This window comes from Somniosus microcephalus, chromosome 5, assembly GCF_052327205.1.
Source record: "Somniosus microcephalus isolate GS21.2 chromosome 5, FLI_Smic_1.0, whole genome shotgun sequence".
NCBI classification, from domain to species: Eukaryota; Metazoa; Chordata; class Chondrichthyes; order Squaliformes; family Somniosidae; genus Somniosus; species Somniosus microcephalus.
The window spans coordinates 7,992,656-8,014,814 of NC_140991.1; the positions used below are offsets into that span (position 1 = coordinate 7,992,656).

Sequence of the window (22,159 nt, forward strand, 5' to 3'; positions counted from 1 at the left end):
GGACCCCGCCTCCTGCTTGAGGCGCTACCACTCAATTTACGGAGCAGGGGCGCTAACATTTTCAGGACACCAAAAGCAGCCCCGACAAAGTTAGCGCCCCAAAGGGGGCGCCGCCAAATTTTCCCCCCATTGAGGACAAAAGTATGGAAATGATGATGAACCTGAGTAAAACACTGGTTCGGCCTCAACTGGAGTAACGGCCCAGAAATTCGGGTCTCCACGGGTGAGTACGCACGGGGTACTCACCCGTGGGCCCGATGGAAGCGCCGGTTTTGTGCACGCACCGCGCATGCGCGGGAAACCGGCACTTCCGTTCCCCTGAAAGCAGGGGTTCAGAGGTCGAACGCTGTGCGCGGGAGAGGCTGCGCGTGCGCATCAAACTTACGTTTTTTTTTACAGGTTTTCCCGCGAGGGTAAGTCTCCAGGATTTAGAAATATAAAAAGCAGTCGCCAGGCCTGCTTTTTACAAGGTAAGTGGTGAATTAATTAAAATTAAAACATTTTTTCCACAGGTTTATTATTTTTAAATACTTTAAAGAAAGGTAAGTTTATTTTTCGCCCCGTTAAAAAATAAAATTATTTTTTTCAAAAGTTTAAATTATTGTTTAAAATAGTTATTTAATGTAATTTATAGTTTATTTTAAAAATGTGATTTAAAAAAAAAATTATTTGACTGTTTAGTGCTGTTTTGGGGCCGTAGTATTTATAAGTCTTGACAGCCCTTACTGTCAAGACTTATGAATGAAGCATTCCCTGCTCCGATTGGCTCTCCATGGCCCACGTGATCCCAGGGGATGCTTCGAACTAACTGCACCCCTGGGATACGCAAGCACTGCGTGCCGGCAGCTGGAGGAGGCCCCGGATCGGAATTCCACACGGGCCCACAGCACAACGGCCGGCGCGCTAGGTAAGTGCAGGTCAGGGGCTTGCACCCGCAAGAAGCCTCCGACCCGAATTTCTGGGCCATTGTGTCCAATTCTGGGCACCACACTTTAGGAAGGATGTGATGGCCTTAGAGAGGGTGCAGAGGAGATTTACAAGAATGGTTCCAGGAATGAGGGACTTCAGTTACGTGGATAGACTGGAGAAGCTGGGGTTGTTCTCCTCAGAGCAGAGAAGGTTGAGAGACGATTTGGTTAGAATTAAGGAACGATAGAGGAGCTATTACACTACTGGGGGCATACTGTAGGCCACCGAATGGTGGGAAGGAGATAGAGGGGCAAATTTGCAGGCAAATTAAACAAAGGTGCAAGAATTACAGAGTAGTGTCCAAAATGTGATAAAAAGGCATCTGGGAACCTGGGCTTTATTAATAGAGGTATAGAGTACAATAGTAAGGAAGTTACACTAAACCTTTATAAAACACTGGTTCGGCCCCAGCTGGAGTATTGTGTCCAATTCTGGGCACCACACTTTAGGATGTCAAACCTGTCGTCATCACCCCTTTCCTCAAAAATCCAACCCTTGACCCCTCCGTCCTTACAAACTGCCGCCCCATTTCCAACCTCCCTTTCCTCTCCACCAGCATGTTGTCACCTCCCAAATCCGAGCCTATCTTTCCCACGACTCCATCTTTGAATCCCTCCAATCAGGTTTCCGCCCTTGCCACAGTACCGAAATGGCTCTCAAAGTCACAAATGACATCCTTTGTGACTGTGACAAGGGTAAACTATTCCTCGTCCTTCTCGACCGGACTACAGCCTTTGACACAGTTGACCACTCCATCCTCCTCCAACACCTCTCCACCATTGTCCAGCTGGGCGGGACTGCACTCGCCTGGTTCCATTCTTATTTATCTAATCGTAGCCAGAGAATCACCTGCAACGGCTTCTCTTCCCGCTCCCGCATCGTTACCTCTGGTGTCCCCCAAGGATCTATCCTTGGCCCCCTCCTATTTCTCATCTACATGTTGCCCCTCGGCGACACCATCTGAAAACACAGCGCCAGTTTCCACATGTACACTGACGACACCCAGCTCTACCTCACCACTTCTCTCGACCCCTCCATGGTCTCTAAATTGTCAGACTGCTTGTCCAACATCCAGTTCATGATGAGCAGAAATGTTCTCCAATTAAATATTGGGAAGACTAAAGCCATTGTCTTTGGTCCCCACCACAAACTCTGTTCCCTCACTACTGACTCCATCCCTCTCCCTGACAACTGTCTGAGGCTGAACCACACTGTTCACAACCTTGGTGTGTTATTTGACCCTGAAATGAGCTTCCGACCACATCCACGGCATCACCAAGACCGCCTACTTCCACCTCCGTAACACCGCCCGTCTCCCCCCCTGCCTCAGTTCCTCCGCTGCTGAAACCCTCATCCATGCCTTTGTTCCCTCTAGACTTGACTATTCCAAAGCTCTCCTGGCTGGCCTCCCACATGCTACCCTCCATAACCTTGAGTTCATCCAAAACTCGGCTGCCCGTGTCCTAACTCACACCAAGTCTCGTTCACCCATCACCCCTGTGCTCGCTGACCTACATTGGCTCCCGGTTAACCAGCGCCTCGATTTCAAAATTCTCATCCTTGTTTTCAGATCCCTCCATGGCCTCGCCCCTCCCTATCTCTGTACTCTCCTCCAGCCCCACAAGCCCCGAGATCTCTGCGCTCCTCCAAGTCTGGCCTCTTGCACATCCCCGATTTTAATCGCTCCACCAGTGGCAGCCTTGCCTTCTGCTGCCTGGGCCCTAAGCTGTGGCTCAGTGGGCACCCTCTCTTGCCTCTGAGTCAGAAGGTTGTAGGTTCAAGTCCCACTCGAGAGACTTGAGCACACAAGTCTAGGCTGACACTCCAGTGCAGTGCTGAGGGAACGCTGCACTGTCGAAGGTGTCGTCTTTCGGATGAGACGTTAAACCGAGGCCCCATCTACACTCTGAGGTAGACGTAAAAGAGGACCCTTAGGAGGACATGGCAGTATTTTGAAAAGGAGCAGGGGGGAGTTCTCCCCAGTTCCCTGGCCAATATTTATCCCTCAATCAACATAACAAAAACAGATGATCTGGTCAGTATCACATTGCTGGTTGTGGGAGCTTGCTGTGCGCAAATTGGCTGCCGGGTTTCCGACATTACAACATAAGAACATAAGAAATAGGAGCAGGAGTCGGCCATTCGGCCCCTTGAGCCTGCTCCGCCATTCAATAAGATCATGGCTGATCTTGGGCTCAAAGCCACATTCCAGCCCGCTCCCCATAACCCTTCACTCCCTTATCTTGCAAAAATCTGTCTATCTCCACCTTAAATGTATTTAATGACCCAGCCTCCACCGCTCTCTGGGGCAGAGAATTCCACAGATTTACGACCCTCTGAGAGAAGAAATTCCTCCTCATCTCAGTTCTAAAAGGGCGACCCTTTATTCTGAAACTGTGTGCCCGAGTTCTAGATTTCCCCACGAGGGGAAACATCCTCTCTGTATCTACCCTGTCGAGCCCCCTCAGAATCTTGTTTCAATAAGATCACCTCTCATCCATAAATTCCAATGAGTATAGGCCCAACTGTCAAAATTAAGATTAGTCCTGGGAGAAGGAGACAGACCATACCTTGGTGCCAAATATGTAACAACATGTCACAAACTGAGGACTGTTTAAAATTAATACTGAATGTACCCACTGATGTACAAAGACTGTTTAAATTAATATTGTTTAAAGTAATATTGTATGTACCCAACGAAGGTCAGAATTGTTTGACACCTACAGAATGTTGGAAAACTGTACTTTTTGTTATGTAAGCTTTGGCAATATGGTTCCCTGTAAACTTTCATGCCAATAAAGCATTTGAATTGAATTAAATTGAATTGACTATGGCCGCGATTTTCCGAGTGGAGGCGGGTTGAAGGCGGTTTTGATGTTCAGCGGGTTCCAGTCCCGCTGCCTGTTTCAGTCGCCCTGAAATTACGATTTTTGCTTAAGTGGCCTGTCGTGCGTGTAAAGTCTGTGGGTTGTGCAGTTAATAAATACACAGACTTCAGAAGTAACAAACAAAACAGGTCTTTACTATTCGAAGGTCCGGGCGAATCTGCCCCAGCAATCCTGCCACAACACTTATATACTGGTGTGGTCACTATCGGTATTACAGTATACAGAAGCCAAACAAATAGTGCCACACCTAAAGTAGTTCTCTTAAAGGTGAACGGTTACATTCAATAGTTCCCTTAAAGGTAGACGGGTACATACACTACAATCCTCCCTTTTTAGCTTATTACTTACAGAGTCTCCGTTAAACATACATATCTTCAACTTCCTATAAACAAATTACAGATATAATCTCGGTGGAGTCAATGTCATATAAAACAATTTACAGATATAATCTCGGTGGGAACAGTTCACAGGTTCAGTCTCTGCGGAAACAGTTCATAGATTCAGTCTCTGATCTTGACTCGTTCTGAACAACATTTCTTTGGTGTAGCCGGTTCACCTGGCTAGCGTGACTCCTCCATAGCCTTTTTCTTGACGTAACAGCTTGAACTTTCGTCCTGTTGAACCAGCAGTGCGGACTTTTACAACCAACTGGCTGTCTTGACATTTTCCAGTTTTTCAACTAATTTAGCTCCTTTCGTAGTGTTCCGCCTGAGATGGTAGAAGTGCTAATATTTTAGACAGTTATTATCTTCTGCTTCTTCTTTTTCTTTTCTGCCTTTTTGAAACTCTCGGAGCTCCTTTCTCGGCTGCCAGCTGTAGCGCCACCAACTCTCTATGTTCCTTAGGCCTTAAGTGCTTCCTCCGGATTTCAGCACTTTGGGAGTTTTCATCACAAGCTGGGCAGACCACATCCTCGTAATATTCAGTGTCACTCAACAGGTCATGGTAATATTCGGGTTCGTCCTGAGTTAGGCCAGCGAGAGAGCCTTCTTCTTCCTCCTCACCCGTCTGGACGTTAGCTGACGGTGGTTCCTTCCCTAGACATCTTTCTTGAAAAGACTTCTTCATGCATTCATATTCATCCCGCTCTTCCTGGGTTGTCTGCCATTCCTTCACTACTGACCTCATTTGTGAGTTCAATACCTTCCCTTCCACCGGGGATTGCGGTATCAGGCTATTTAATCCTTCTACTGAAGCAGCTGTTTCAACATTCTTCTGTTCACATTGACGTGATTCAACGAACTCTTCATAGAGTAAACTGTAACACAAAATCTGTGTTGCCACCTCAGTTATTTCTGTAACTTTTGGGAGCTCCGAATTCCTTCCCTTTGCAGATTGAAGCTCGTGTTCCCATTGTGGAGTCTTGTCTCTCAGCATGTGAAAGAGTTGGCTGACCGTTAACTCTTCCGCGGGGACTCTGTGGATCAGAGTCTTCACCATTTCATCCACCTTTCCCTCCAATGCTTTCACCTTCCTTTCCTCTTGTACTTTGGTTTCAAGCGCTCGAAGAAGTTGCGCCTTGATGCTCCCAAGCTCATGTTCAGAGCCCATTCTTACAGTCTCTGTGTTTCTTACAGTTTCCTTCCCTTCCACTGAAAGGATTCCCAGTTGACTCTGCTCTTCAAGTCGTTGAACCTCGGTCATTGCCGCCTCATATTTGTCTTGGGTTTCCTCCAATATTTTTATGAGTTCTTGGACATCTTGTCTTTCGTGTTCTGCCATGTCTTTCACCGCTAAATTCTCATCTATGGATGGAACTTCTACCGGTGAGTCTGTCTTGGCCTTGAGCTCATCAAGAATTTCCTGCAGCCTTTGGACTTCTTGCTCATGTTCAACCTTTAGTTGTTCATATGCTTCTACTGAAACTAGCTTTTCGGAGGTTGCCGAGTTAATCCCCTCCAGAATTGTAGCCTGGGCCTGCTCATACTGTTCTTTCCACTTCTCACACTCTGCTTGTAAGGAGTCGTAGAGAAGAACTGGAATAAAATCCCGGCTTCCTGAAGATTCCTCTTCATTTGCTTCTTTCGCAATTTCCTGTTGGAGTTCAGCCAAGGCTGCTATGCTATCTGCCTCTTGAAGTCTCACTGCCATCAAATCTTCTTTATTCTTGCAGTCTATCTCAGTCATTTTCCCTTTATTTTCATTTAACTGAGTGATAAGCTCCTCTTGCAACATGGCCACATTATTCACATCAGGTAAAGAAGCGTTTCTCTTTTCCATGTCCAAGATTTTTTTCTGCATCTCTTTAAGTGCACACTGCGATTCAGCTTCTCTTAACCTTGCCTGCACTAGCTGCATCTCCAATTGCAGAACAAAATCCTCAGTGTAGCGTGGTTTGCCTTTATGCTGTATCTCTAGATCATGCAAATATTCTAACTCCTGAACATCATAAGGGAGGTGTGATCGGTAATTGGTCACGATGGCTCTATGGTCGCTCTCTGCTTGAGCCAGCAGGTTCTGTTGTCTTTCCAGACTCTCCCATTCGGTGTCATAGAACTTTTTCATTGTTTTCATCTCTTGTACGAGACGGTAACTTAATTGTTCAAATTGTTGTCGTACTTTGAATTAACGTTGAGTTCGAGCTCGGTGTTCCTCCGTAATGCATATGTCTGTGACTTGAACAGACTCAGAATTCTCTGTCTTTATGCACGCCATCGTTTTTCCAACCTTAGTCAGTGAGTTCATGTTAACCTTGTTTTTCATACGTGGGCTGGACTTATCATCTTCCGGCTCAGAGTCTGAGCTGCTTGTCTGCACCGAGTCCTCACTCGTCATTGCTTGTAGGTAGTGCCATTCCATGTCTATTTTCTTGATCCACTCCCGTCCTAGAAGTGGTGGTCCTCCCTCATGTAGTACATACAAGTTCATTCTTGGGTGTTCTTTACCCCTATCTCTCACCTTGACTCTTATTTTTCCCATGGGGTATAATTTATGCCCCGTGTATGTCTGCAATACGAACTTGGTATCTCTTAAGGGTATGTGTGAGAATAGCCGGTGGTAATCCCCTCGATTTATGACTGATACAGCTGATCCAGTGTCCAACTCCATTTTCACTTGGACTCCAGCTATTTTTAGCATGACCCAGATAGTTTGTAGGTCAGCTTCCTTACTCACATGGTGGATACTCAGACTACCCAGCTCCTGGCCGTTTGGATCTGAGTCTGGATTCTGTTCGTCTGAACTCTTCTCAGCCCCCTTGTATACCTTGTTGTACTTTTCTTGTGATGGCTTCCTTTGGTTGTTGGTCTTCTTCCCTGACCGGCATACCTTAGCGATGTGACCCAGTTTGCCACATTTCCTACATTCTTGGTTCTTAAACCAGCATTGCTTCTGGTCGTGTGTTGTCTTCCCACAACGATAGCATTTTGTTGTACTCGAGGTAATTTGGTCCACCCCGAGCGCCGCCGCCTTTAGTTGCATTTCCGCCGTTCCTTTCGCTGCGGCTTCGTGTGATGAAGCTATAAGGACAGCCCTGTCAAGTGTAAGGTCGTTCTCTTCTAGTAGGCGTTTTTGCGTCCCTTCCTTGGACAATCCGCCTACGAACTTGTCTCGCAGTGCCTCTGTCAGATTCCCTCCGAACTGGCAGTATTTCGCTAGCCTACGCAGTTCGACCAAGTATTCTGCATTGTTTTCGTCTTTCCGTTGCGTTCTTTCATAGAATTTGAATCGTTCAGCCAACATCAACGGTGTGGGGTTCAAGTGGTCCTTCAGAACAACCACAATCTCTTCGAAAGACTGATCCGCCGGTTTAGCTGGTGCTAGTAAATCCTTCAAGAGCCCGTATGTCTTTGCGCCCATCGAGTTTAACAATGTTATCGCCTTGTCGTCTTCCTCTATTTTGTTGGCTTCACAATAGATCTCGATGCGTTCCACGTACGTGGCCCAGTCTTCTATTTCAGAATTAAAGTCGTTAATATTCCCTCGCTTAAGCATTTTTCTTCCCTTGGGAGCAGCACCAGTATTTCTTTAAGTATTCTTATTTATTTATTTGTTTCTAAGATGGCGGTTTTCCCGCGAAATCGGCGGTTTCCCGCTCTTTCCTTCTCTCCCCGCCCACTTCAATGGCGGTATGTCAATCAAGATGGCGGTTTTCCCACGAAAATGGCGGTTTCCCGCTCTTCCTTTCTCGCCCCGCCCACTTCAATGCCGGTTTCCCGCTTCTGGCGTCTTCACCGCCTAATGGCGGCTTCCCGCGTTTCTTCCCGGTGGAAGGGGTACGCTTCCCCCACAGCGGACAGGTTCAGCCGCTGGCTGGCTTCCGCACAGCTCCCCTTACTCGGCTATGTCTTTTCCTCCCGCCCGCACGGCTCTACCGGCGCTGGGTACACCCCGTTAACGGAGGACAGTTCAGCCACTGGACTGGCTCTCGCGCAGTCTCTCTCTCCGTCCCCGGCTCTGTCGCTCTCTCACCCGCACGTTCGGTGCTACCGGCCCTGGGTACCCCGTTGGTGGAGAACAGTTCAGCCGCTGGACTGGCTCTCGCGCAGTCTCTCACCCCGTTTTCAGCTGTGTCTCTCACCCACTCCCGCACGTTCGGTTTTGCCGGCTCTGAGTACCCCGTTGGTGGAGAACAGCTCAGCCGCTGGACTGGCTCCTCGCAGTCTCTCTCTCCGCACCCGGCTCTCACCCGCACGGTTCCCGTTCGCCTCCCCAGCCCTCTCGCAGACCGGTGTTTCCCTCCCCGGCTGCGGCTGGGTTTCTCTTCCCGCGCCTACTCGCAGGCTCAGCGCTTCGTGGCTGCGGTCGCTGCCCGGATTTTTCCCGCCGATCACGGTCCGGCTGTCAACCGACGCCGTTGGACCCGACTTTTGGCCGGCTCAGCTCCCCCTCGACCGAGGTCGAGTGCTCTGCCTTACACCTTCCCCTACTCACAGTCTCTTCGGCCGCCTTGTTCCCTGCTGATCGGCTCACTCCGCACCATGGTAGAAGGGTAGTCAGTGCCTGTTGCTAATGGAAGCTTTTATTGCTAAAGTCTTCCACCTCTCTCCTGCTGCAGCCTCGTGTTTTCTTTCAGCAGCACGACGAGGGCGGTTGCCTCTCTTCGACGCTCTTCTTGCTTTGGTAATCTTGCCGCAGGGTACGATCGGACTCGTCGCCACTGTAAAGTCTGTGGGTTGTGCAGTTAATAAATACACAGACTTCAGAAGTAACAAACAAAACAGGTCTTTACTATTCGAAGGTCCGGGCGAATCTGCCCCAGCAATCCTGCTACAACACTTATATACTGGTGTGGTCACTATTGGTATTACAGTATACAGAAGCCAAACAAATAGTGCCACACCTAAAGTAGTTCTCTTAAAGGTGAACGGTTACATTCAATAGTTCCCTTAAAGGTAGACGGGTACATACACTACAGTGCGCGCTACCCGGCCCAATCAGTGGGCTCGGGGCTGCTGCTCGCCTCTGCTGATGTCTCTCAGCCAGCTGTATTTAAGGGGCCCATCCAGCCTTGTCCTTGATCAATCCTATTCTGCTGCTTCTCAGTGTGGCACATCTCAGAATGACTGCTTCAAGACCAAAGGCACATCCCAGATCTGATGATGACTCCCTCCATGCTCTTGTGGAGGGGTGAGGGGGCGCAAAGAGGTTCTGTATCCCTCCAACAGACGGAGGAAGCCTCCTCAGCAAACCAAGGCAGCCTGGCTGCAAATTGCTGAGGAGGTGAGCGCCAGGTCTTTGTGTGGTCACACCTGGGTTCAGTGAAGGAAAAGGTTCAATGACCTGCTACGCACAGCAAAAGAGAGTATAACATTTCACTTACCTTCAATCTGCTGCCCATCTCCTCTCATCACCAGCACTCTGCACGGTCAACCTATTCCTGCACATCCCACTTTACCCTTACATCCCTTGCACCCTTAACCATCCCTCTCTCTCTATGTACAGAATCACTTTTCCATTCTACTATGCACCCCTCACACTCGCTATCACTGTTACGCAATGATAACAATGCACAGTGAGGGCCCTTGGTATTGGCACCTCACTCCATCTTTGTCTCCCTCTGAGCACTCACTCCAACATTCTCACTCAAACTCCACTTGTGTCCCTCATTGCAGGAAAAGAGAGCCCACAATAAGAGGGAGAGGGGCAGGACAGGAGGAGGGCCACCTTCCATGGCCCACTTGACCACCACTGAGGAGGCTGCTCTCGACATCATCGGAGGTGCTGAGGAGCTGGAAGTGGGGGACGGTCAGACGGGCGCAGTAGAGCAAGCTGGTGGCAGAATAGATTTGCAACCCTCTCATTTAGATTGCATGAGTGACTGATGTGGCATCTGATGTTCACACAGATTGAGTTCTGATCATCTGCACAAGTCGATGTGCCTGCTACGTTAATACCACATGTCTAACTCATGCCTTTACTCCCTCACAGGACCATCGAGAGCCCCCCTCCCCACTGTCCAGGAGGAAGAGCCAGAAGACTCCTCAGAGGAAGCTGCAACCTCTGAGGGAGCAGTGTCAGCAGAATTGAGCGCACCCAGCACCAGCGCAGAGACACGCACCTCGGTGGGTCATTCGCGAGATAGATTAGTGTTGTCACCTGGTGTATCACAGCTCACAAGTGAGCATCAGCAGATGGTGGAGACAGGGACAGCAGAGGAGAGTCCTCGTCGGAGGCCGCAGGGCGCTCCTAGCTCTGCTCAGCTGCATATGGACCCTGTGCCTTTGGGGCCATCCAGAAAGAGAGCGGTGCTGGAGCTTCAGGAACAAGTGCAGGAGTCTCTGACAGGGTTTGCAACCATGGTAACGGCGAGTGTGCAGAGAATGGAGGAGTCCATCTCAAACATAAGCAATGCCGTGGTGGAGGCAATGGAGCATGAATGTGCCACCATGGAGAGGGGTCAACCTCCTTGGAGGACATAAGTCGCCAGACTCAACAGAGCATGGTGACTCTTCTAAATAGATGTTCTGCTATGGAGGATAGATGGGCAGCTATTGAGGAGAGAAACCAGAGGTACATGGATGTCCCCGTTATGAGGACTGTCTGTACAGAGACGGGTCCTCGTGGCTCCCCTGATGTACAGCAAGGTGCTCTCTAGCTACTTGCTAGCAGTGAAGTGCGGGCGACCCATGAGAGGGATGTTGGTAGTCGACAACAGGGAAGTGTGTGCTCTTCTCCAAGCACTCACACTCCCATGCCACCACGGAGCCCTCACTCAGAGCCCCAGAGTCCTCACCCAACTGAGATGGCCGTCTCAGCCCCTGCACAGCCACAGGAGGAGCAGACTGTTGCCAAGCCCTCCCAGACTCCCAAACCCAGAGGATGCCCGCCAAAGGGGTCGAAGCAGGAGCAGCATGAAAGTGAGCATGGTGCCTCCACATCTGCTGAAGCCACAGGGGAAGCACCATGTAGAAGCACGTGTAGGAGAAAGTTAACACACAAATAGTCACAAGGGTAGTCACTTGGGTGTTTTGGTGTAATACAAATTTAAGATTATCATCGTCATTTCAATTGTAATAAAGAAATGCGATGGCAAACATTCAAAGAGTTGGCCCATGTGTGCCCAGAAATGGAAGTGTCACAGTGAGGTGTCAGGGCACCTTTCATCTGTAATGATGGTGGTGAGAGTGATAGGAACCCACAGTTTATTGTACAGATTGTGTATAGTGTGTTAAGTAGGTGGCAGCCACATGTGTTTGCTTCATAAACTTAAGCGAATCTGGCATAGATTAGTGCATCCCTTGCATCACGGGCAGCAATGTGCTTGCATGCTGGTGGAACTGGCGCATCCGCCTCCACAAGGTCTTCCTCCTCATCCTCCTCCTCTGAGGAGGAGGCTGTGCACTGAGCCACTTGTTCCTCAGGCATCGATAAGCCACGCTGCTGTGTGATGTCGTGCAGTGCACAGCAGACCATGATGATTCTGGAGACCCTGGCTGGTGAGTACTGGAGGGCTCCACCTGATCTGTCGAGGCATCTGAATCGCATTTTGAGCAAGCCGATGGTTTGCTCGATGATGGCTCTGGTGGAAATGTGGCTCGCATTGTAGCGCTCCTCAGCCTCGTTTGATGGCCTCCTCAACGGCGTCATTAGCCACGTCTTCAGGGGATAGCCCTTGTCTCCAAGTAGCCAAGTTGGTTTGGCGGATTGAAGAGCGGAGGCACAGTAAACTGCCGCAGGATGAATGAGTCATGGCAACTGCCAGGAAACTTGGCGCAAACATGCATAATGTTCTTCCTGTGGTTACACACCAGCTGGATGTTAAGGGAGTGGAAGCCCTTGCGGTTCACAAATACAGCTGGGTTGTGATGGGGTGCACTGATGGCCACATGTGTGCAGTCTACAACGCCCTGCACCCTTGGCAAGCCTGCCATATTTGCAAAGCCAACCGCATGCGCAGTTACACTTGCTTGATCCTTGGAGCAGTGGATGTAATTGTGCGCCTTTGCAAAGAGGCCATCGGTAACCTGCGAGATGCAAGTGTGTGCGGCCGACTGGGAGATGCCGCTGATGTTTGCTGATAATTCCTGGAAGGACCCTGAAGCAAACAAATTGAGGGCAGTGCTGACTTTGACAGCCACTGGTAAGGAGTGTCCACCCACTCCTCTAGGCTACAGGTGTTGGTGCAGCATTGCGCAGATGTCAGCGACTACCTCTCGCAAAAGTCTCAGGCTCCTTTGGCACTGCTGCTCACTCATGTTGAGGAAGCTGATCCTCGGCCTGTAAACCCTGTGTTGGGGGTATCTCCTGCGGCGCGGTGCAGCCCTGTGCTGACGCCCTCTGCCCTGTGCAGCATTAAGTGGCTGAGGAGGAGGTTGGTGCTCCTGTTGTCGCTGCTGCTGTTGTGCCTGGTTCTGCTGCTACTGTGGCTGCTCTTCCTCCGATTCTGAGGACCAGGATGAGAAGGTATAAATGGTTCCCATTCCCCTGGTATATATCTCAGTTGAGGAATAGATGTTATAAGCGCTCAGTCAATGTGGGGAGAGGGTTTTCCAAGGAGGTCACAGTGCACATGGATCTCAGCCTCACCACTTACAAGCTCAACAGACCTGCAAAAAGTGTTCCAACACCTCAAAAAACAAAGTTCTGTCATCTGAAAATCAGCCATGTTACAGGTCCGTTTTTACATAGAAAATAGGAGCAGGAGTAGGCCATTCGGCCCCTCGAGCCTGCTCCGCCATTCAATGAGATCATGGCTGATCATCCAAATTCAGTACCCTGTCCCTGCCTTCTCCCCATATCCCTTGATCCCTTTAGCCTTAAGAAATATATCCAACTCCTTGAATATATTTAATAAGTTGGCCTCCACTGCCTTCTGTGGTAGAGAATTCCACAGGTTCACCACTCTCTGGGTGAAGAAATTCCTCCTCATCTCTGTCCTAAATGGCTTACCCCTTATCCTCAGACTGTGACCCCTGGTTCTGGACTCCCCCGCCATCGGGAACATCCTTCATGCATCTAGTCTGTCCAGTCCTGTTAGAATTTTATAAGTTTCGATGAGATCCCCTCTCATTCTTCTAAACTCCAGTGAGTATAAGCCCAATCGACCCAATCTCTCCTCATATGTCATTCCTGCCATCCCAGGTATCAGTCTGGTGAACCTTCGCTGCACTCCCTCCATGGCAAGAACATCCTTCCTCAGATAAGGTGACCAAAACTGCACACAATACTCAAGATGTGGTCTCACCAAGGTCCTGTACAACTGCAGCAAAACATCCTTGCTCCTGTACTCGAATCTGTTGTATCTATGCTCTAATACGTTCAATCAAGCATGTAGATACGTCGAATTAAATCAGAGTCAGGCAGACAGGCTCACAACTGTGATCTTTACTTTATTGGTAAAATGGCTGACTGCAGCTTTCCCGGGTAATTCCCATAATGCAATGCACATTACATTACCGTATTAACTGGTGTCAAACTCGCAATCAATACACGACATCCCCCTTTTCCTTGGAAACAAACTTGCAGTTTACAAACAGTTGCTTACAATAACACTGCATAACTTATTTGATTTATAAACTTTTTACAAACTTGTGTCTTACCACACAACTAAATAATTCCCAGGTTTAAACATTTAACATCACCCATGCAGTTCTCGCACAGTTTATGTTGTGACATAATCAGAGAGTCTTTGGGGTTTTCTTTTAACCCTTTGAGGTCTGGCTGTATTGGGTATGTCTGACATGTTGGTGTCAGTGGGTATTGCCTGTGTCACAGTGGTATGTGTGTCAGGGTCTACTATACTGTCCTTAGTCCCTTGTATGTCCTCCTGCTCATGGAGTGTCTCCTTTGGTCCATTGGTTCTGTATTTCTTCACAAATGTAGTGTTTCTCGAGTAGCGTGCTCCGTCTGGAGATTCTACTACTACTTGACTCCCTGTTTTACTCAAAACTTTGTGCGGTGTGGCATTAAAAGAAGTGGTGAACTTGTCCACTTTGTCCTGCCGTACCAGCACCGTCACCAACTTCCACCGCTGAGTATTGTGTTCTCCGCTGTTCATCTGTGTACAGTTTAGACTTGCCTTTTTGTTCTGCGTCCCGGTCACGTACTTCCATGTCTGCGCACGACTCTGATGTCTGGCAGCTTTCCTCTCATTTTCTGTTTAAAGAGCAGCTCTTTCCCGTCGTGGCATGGTCAATGCTCCTGTACACAGTCACATATTTTCTAAGTTCACGTTTCCAATCTAGTCCTTCTGACTGAGAAATTCTGATTCTCTTCATCAGCCTGGCATCAGCGATGCATTCTGGCGCTCGACCTCTCCGTTAGCCTGAGCCCATTTTGCTGTCGTTTTCAGGTGTTTGATCCCGTTGTTTTCACAGTATTCTTTGAATAATTCAGATCTGAATTGGGGACCATTATCAGATTTGCAGGTGATTGGTAAACCATGACGGCTGAAGATTGACTCTAAACTATCAATAACCTTCTCTGTTGTTGTGGAGGTCATGATGTCATATTCATTGTAGCGACTATAATAATCAACTACCACAAGAATGGAGTGGTTGGATGGCAAGGGTCCCAGTAAGTCTATAGCTACATCCTGCCAGGGGCACTCCGGTAATGGTGTTGGTCTCAACGGTTCAGGTGGGTCGGGCCTGGCTACTATCTGACAGCCGTGGCACACTTTACAGTGTTTTTCAGCTGCCTTGTCCATGCCAGGCCACCAAACCTTGGTTCTGAGATGTTGCTTTGTTCCAACTATTCCCAAGTGTCCTTCATGTGCTAACACCAGGGCTCGTGCGTGTAACACTGGGTAGCACGATGCGTGTTCCCCGAAGAACTAGGTACCCCACTATGCACAGCTCGTTTGCAATTGCTGCATAAGCTTTACAGTTCTCAAAATGTCCGTTTGTGATTGCCTTCCGTACCTCAATCAGCTCTGGGTCAGTAGCAGAGGCTTCCTCCACCTCTCTAGTAGTGAGTGCTTTTGGTGTCGCACTCACAGCTACAAACATCACATATTCATCTGAGCCATGAGAATGTCTCTCCTGTTTTGCTGTCTCCCCCAGCAATCGTGACAGTGGGTCTGCAATGTTTTGCTTGCCTGGAATGTGTATCACTTTAAAATCGTACGGCTGTAATCTAAGTACCCATCTTTCTATACGGGCACAGGGTTTAGAGTGTGGGCCGTATATCACCTGTAATGGCTTATGGTCAGTTACCAAGTTAAATTTTCGGCCATACACATATGGATGCAGCCTCTCACAAGCCCATACAAGAGCTAAGGCCTCTCTCTCAGAGTATTTCCTCTCACAGTCTGTTAAACTACGACTTACATAGCATATTGGCACCTCTTGTCCCTGTTGGTCCTGAACTAGTACTGTGCCTAAACCTACAGGACTGGCATCTGCTATCACCTTGGTTGGTGCGTCCTTATCAAAATATGCTAAAGTGCCGGCTCTGGCCAACTCTTCCTTGAGTGTACTGAATGACTGTCTCTGTTGTGATCCAAATTTAAATGGTGTGTCTTTTCTCGTCAGGCGTCGCAGTGGCTCTGATAGCGTTGCAAACTGCGGGATGAATCTGCTACTGTACCCAACGAGTCCCAAGAAATTCCTCACCTCTGTAGCATTCTCTGGTTCCTGAGCTTCTGCCACCGCTCGCACTCTCTCTGCTGTTGGTCTGATGCCCTTTTCAGACAACAGGATTCCCATGAAAATCAATCGGTCCATGTTGAATTGGCACCTCTGAGTTTAGTGTCAGTCCACTTTCCATTAGTCTGGTCATGACAGCGTGCAGGCATCTGTCGTGCGTTTCCTGGTCATGTGCATGCATGATAATGTCGTCTGAGATGTTTTCAACACCCTCTATTCCAGCTAAGGCATTAGCTATCTCATGCTGATATTGCTCACTAGCTGAAGATACACCGAATATCAGCCTCTTGTACCTGTATACTCCATTATGTACTGCAAACGTTGTGATTTCTTGTGACTCAGGGGTCAGTTCTAGCTGGTGATAACCCCATTTCAGGTCTAGCTTACTAAACACCGTCGAGCCGTTCATACCTTGGAGTATCTCATCAACGGTGGGGATTGGATATCGTTCCCTCACTATTGCCTGGTTTGCTCGTCTCATGTCTAGGCATAACCTTATATCCTTTTCAGCTTTTGGTACAATACCACAGGATTTACCCATGGGGTGGGACCAGTTACAGGTTCGATAATGTCCATGTCCCTCAATTGTTTTATTTTGGCCTCTACTGCCCCCCTTAAGTTGAATGGTATACGCCCGAGTGGCTGAGCCACAGGCTTCACTTGTGGGTCGATATACAAACTGATCTGCTTTGTGTTCAGCCTTCCTACTCCCTGGAACACCTTTGGATACCGCTGTTCTAGTAGCTGTCTTACATCTACCACAGCTGAGATATCACAGAAATCACAGAAAACCCACAGTGCAGATAGAGGCCATTTCGGCCCATCGAGCCTGCACCGCATATCCCACCCGATCCCCGTAACCCCTGCACCAACACATATCCCACCCCATCCCCGTAACCCCCTGTATTTAATCCCCCTAACACTAAGGGTCAATTTATCATAGCCAATCAACCTAACCTGCACATCTTTGGACTGTGGGAGGAAACCGGAGCACCCGGAGTAAACCCACGCAAACACGGGGAGAATGTGCAAACTCCACACAGACAGTCGCCCGAGGCCAGATTCGAACCCGGGTCCCTGGCGCTGTGAGGCAACAGTGCTAACCACTATGCCACCGTGCTGCGCCTATTTTTAAAACTCCCAGTTTCATGACTGTCTCCCTTCCTAACAATGGCTCTCCGTGGCCTTTAACCACAATGAACTCCGCCTGCTCAGTTCTCTTACCTATTGTAATCCCACATGTGAATACACCTTTAACTGACAGTGGTCGGCTAGAAGCATAAGAGAATAACTTTCTCTGTCTTAGGGACATGTGACTGACACTTAGTGTTCTGACTTTAATCCTTCCCATGTATTCTCATCTACCACATTATTAGTTGCACCCGAATCAATTAACATTCTCAGGTTTACTCCCCCCCACACAAAAGGTATGTCTCTGTCACGTTATTTCCAGTAACAGCAAATGCAAAGTCATTTTGTTCCTCTACATTGTTCACACGGTGTTTCTTTGTACCCTTTGTGCGGCATACTTTGGAGAAATGATCCTTTCCCTTGCACTTATGACACGTTTGTCCACGTGCTGGGCATTTCGGATCTCGGCCCATGTGGTCTGTGTGTCCACATCTGTAACATTTCCTTTCGTTCCTATCGCCATTTCCCTTTGGTTTCTCTGTCGAGCTTTTCACATAATACCCTCTTTTCTGTGTAACACAAGGAACAGTATCTGTCTCCGCCTTCTCTGTACATGGCATGGCTGACATCTGCTCCGACGTGTTCACATTGTGAGGCTAATTGTAACGTGCGGGCGAGCGTTAGATCATGCCCTTCCTCTAGCAATTTCCTCCGCACATAGGCTGACGTGCACCTACTCAGGATAGCGTCTCTTATTTGGTTATCCGCACCCCCCCCAAAAGCACAGTCTTTAGCAGCCTGCCGCAAGCGAGTAGCAAATTGTTGCACAGTCTCACCTGCCTTCTGGGACAACTTATGAAAAGTCTGTCTAGCAAATGCTGCGTTGACCTGGGGCACGAAGTAGTGATTCAAAGCACTAACCGCCGCCGTGTAGTCTGCTGGCTCTCTTGTGTCCGGTAGAGTCGAAAAGATATCCTGGACATCTGGTCTTGCTAGGTGTAGAAGTAGAGCTCTTCTCTGCTTCGTGGCAGCTGTAGAGGTATCGTCGATAATGAGTCCTTTGCCGTCGGCATAAAGCTCAAAAGACGTTAACCACCTCGTCCATCTTGGACCCAACGTGGCTGGCTCGGCGAAACAAGCAAAATTTTGAATGCCGGTCTTCTCCATCCTAGCTAACTAAAACTCAGGCATCTACCTATTTAAAATGATTCCTGTTCGTTATCCTCATCGCCAATGTTGTATGAGCGCATTCAAGCATAGAACCAGGCAGACAGGCTTACAACTGTGATCTTTACCCTATTGGTAAAATGGCCGACTGCAGCTTTCCCGGGTAATTCCCATAATGCAATGTACATTACATTACCGTATTAACTGGTGTTAAACTCGCACATTACATTACCGTATTGACTGGTGTCAAACTCGCAATCAATACACGACAGAATCCTCTCGCTATGAAGGCCAGCATACCATTTGCTGAAGGTGCAGCTGTCAAGAATCCAGGTAGTTGCTGAACCCGGCACAATCAGCTGGCGTGTTTTGCGAACAGCGTGAAACACGCTGAAAATATCGTAAAATGGGAAGAGCCTGTTAAAATGGGATTATGTAGGCAGCTAACTGCCTTAAGTGCCTCTGCTGCCGTTTGGTGACGGGTCTGATCGGGACTCCCAGCCCCAACACTTGGCAAAGTTGCATGGGGGCGGGTTGACAGAGGGTTCGGGACCCGCCATCAATCAAAACGAATTTAACCTCTGACCCGCCTCCAAACCCGCCCTCTGCGCACTGGCAAAAATCGCAGCCTCAAAGTGGCCTGAAGTTATTCCAATCAGTTCAAACAGCAGATGTGTGTCCGCTTGACCAGTCACAAGGTCAGTAGATTTCAGAGGGAGATGGATCGCATGGTCAGTCACACGGTGGCATAGTGGTTAGCACTGTTGCCTCACAGCGCCAGAGACCCGGGTTCGAATCCGGCCTCGGGCGACTGTCTGTGTGGAGTTTGCACATTCTCCCCGTGTTTGCGTGGGTTTTCTCCGGGTGCTCCGGTTTCCTCCCACAGTCCAAAGATGTGCGGGTTAGGTTGATTGGCTATGATAAATTGACCCTTAGTGTTAGGGGGATTAAATAGGTGGGGTTACAGGGATAGGGTGGGATATGTGTTGGGGTTACGGGGATCGGGTGGGATATGTGTCGGTGCAGGCTCGATGGGCCGAAATGGCCTCTATCTGCACTGTGGGGTTTCTGTGATTCTGTGATTTGCAGAATCTTATCCCAAACCTCCAACAACAAAGCTGATGCACTTGAATACCAGCTGTGTTACAGGAGCGCTTTTAAAGTTCTGCACCAATAATGCCTACAGATCATGTCCCCCACCAACTCGTCTCCTTGCAGCAGGACTGCTTCTGACAAAACGGGAAACAGGAGCCAGAGGCATGAAAATGGGAAACCTCGATCACAATAGGATTATCACGGCAGTTAACAGGCTTATACTGCCTTAACTACCTGTCCCACCTGGTTGGAGTCGGGTCAGTTTGGGAGCAGCGGAACAGACACTCACGAAAATCGGGTGGCGGCGGGATGGACGCGGGTTGGGTGTCTGAAGCCATTTTTTCCGATTTTCGCAGCTGACCCACCTCCAAACCCGCCTCCTCAGGGCTATTAAAATCGAGCCCTTTGTGTCCTCCTCACAACTTGCTTTCCCACCTATCTTTGTATCATCTGCAAATTTGGCTACTGTACTCTTGGTCCCTTCATCCAAGTCATTAATATAGATTGTAAATAGTTGAGGCACCAGCACTGATCCCTGTGGCACCCCACTAGTTACAGTTTACCAACCGGAAAATGACCCAATTATCCCAACTCTCTGGCCGGAAGTTTGCCGGTGCTCAGCGGGCGGGTCATCCGGCAAAATCACAAAGATTGACAGCGGGTCAGAAACCCGCTGTCAACCCGCCTCCAATCAATCTTCCCAGGTGTCAGGTTCCCGATTTGCGCATGGACCCGACACCTAGCGGCGGCAAGAGGATTATAGGCACTTAACTGCTTGTTAAGAGGCTTTTTGCAATTTTGACAGGTCTACTGCGGGCTTCCCGACGTCCGGACACCACGCCAGGTAAGTGTGGCGTGTTGTGAGTCTACTGTAATGTTTCTGCATTGATGACAGCTGCAGAAGTGGTGTGAAGGATCCAGTGGTAAACTGGTGAGTTTCAGAGGTAAGAAAATGTTGGGAAGATCATTTTTAATGCGCTTACACTTTTCTGTAGGTGACAAGTTTTGAATTTTTTGTGCATCCCACCTCATTGGGAGAACCTCTCTCACCTGTGACAGATCGCTTCTGTAACCTCACCTGCAGCTGCCATCTGTTCTAGCCTAAGGAGGGAGTCACTTAAGGGCTCACCTTTGTACAGTGATTGTCAGTGTTTGTAGCACCTCAATGCTGTCAAACACTGAAAAATCAGCTGTCAAAAAAAATTGTGCGTGGCTTCTTTAAGAAAACCGGCAGATGGCGCGTCATCAACTGAAGTCATCTGACACCGGCTTCCTCTTAATTGGCTGGCAATCCTGCAGGGCGGGCTTAACAAGGCCAACTGACGCAAAATTGCGTCTGTTGTCATTGGGGGCGGGACTGGAACCTGGAAGGCAGCTGTCCCGCTCCCAAGCCACATCAATAGGAAAAATCGCAGCCTCTGATTTCTGTTAGTTAGCCAATCCTCTATCCATGCTAATATATCACCAACACCATGAGCTCTTATCTTGTGCAGTAACCTTTTATGTGGCACCTTGTCGAATGCATTTTGGAAATCCAAATACACGACATCTACTGGTTCCCCTTTATCCACCATGCTCGTTACATCCTTGAAGAACTCTAACAGATTTGTCAAACACGATTTCCCTTTCATAAAACCATGCTGATTTTCTAAATGTCCTGCTACTGCTTCCTTATTAATGGATTCCAGCAATTTCCCAATGACAGATGTTAGGCTAACTGGCCTAGAGTTTGCTGCTTTCTGTCTCCCTCCTTTCTTGAATAGGGGCGTTACATTTGCGCTTTTCCAATCCACTGGGACCTCTCCAGAATCCAGGGAATTTTGGTAGATTACAACCAACGCATCCACTATCTCTGCAGCCACTTCTTTTAAGACCCTGGGATGCAGGCCATCAGGTCCAGGGGGCTTGTCAGCCTTTAGTCCCATTAGTTTGCCTCGTACTTTGTGTTAATATTTACAGGGGGTCCCCGGGAGTGTGTTAATATTTACAGGGGGTCTCCGGGAGTGTGTTAATATTTACAGGGGGTTCCTGGGAGTGTGTTAATATTTACAGGGGGTCCCCGGGAGTGTGTTAATATTTACAGGGGGTCCCCGGGAGTGTTAATATTTACAGGGTGTCCCCGGGAGTGTGTTAATATTTACAGGGTGTCCCCGGGAGTGTGTTAATATTTACAGGGGGTCTCTGGGAGTGTGTTAATATTTACAGGGTGTCCCCGGGAGTGTGTGAATATTTACAGGGTGTCCCCGGGAGTGTGTTAATATTTACAGGGTGTCCCCGGGAGTGTGTTAATATTTACAGGGTGTCCCCGGGAGTGTGTGAATATTTACAGGGGGTCCCCGGGAGTGTGTGAATATTTACAGGGTGTCCCCAGGAGTGTGTTAATATTTACAGCGGGTCTCCGGGAGTGTGTTAATATTTACAGGGTGTCCCCGGGAGTGTGTGAATATTTACAGGGTGCCCCTGGGAGTGTGTTAATATTTACAGGGTGTCCCCAGGAGTGTGTGAATATTTACAGGGTGTCCCCGGGAGTGTGTTGATATTTACAGGGGGTCTCTGGGAGTGTGTTAATATTTACAGGGTGTCCCCGGGAGTGTGTTAATATTTACAGGGTGTCTCCGGGAGTGTGTTAATATTTACAGGGTGTCCCCGGGAGTGTGTTAATATTTACAGGGTGTCTCCGGGAGTGTGTTAATATTTACAGGGTGTCCCCGGGAGTGTGTTAATATTTACAGGGTGTCCCCGGGAGTGTGTTAATATTTACAGGGGGTCTCTGGGAGTGTGTGAATATTTACAGGGTGTCCCCGGGAGTGTGTTAATATTTACAGGGTGTCCCCGGGAGTGTGTGAATATTTACAGGGGGTCTCTGGGACTGTGTTAATA

General features: G+C 48.7%; 1 protein-coding gene across 1 annotated transcript in view; it reads right to left on the reverse strand.

Annotated features, from left to right (window-relative positions):
- LOC147116851 (alanine aminotransferase 1-like) overlaps nucleotides 1-22,159 on the reverse strand; it is an 83,217-nt gene that overhangs the window by 57,906 nt on the left and 3,152 nt on the right. The window lies entirely within an intron of this gene.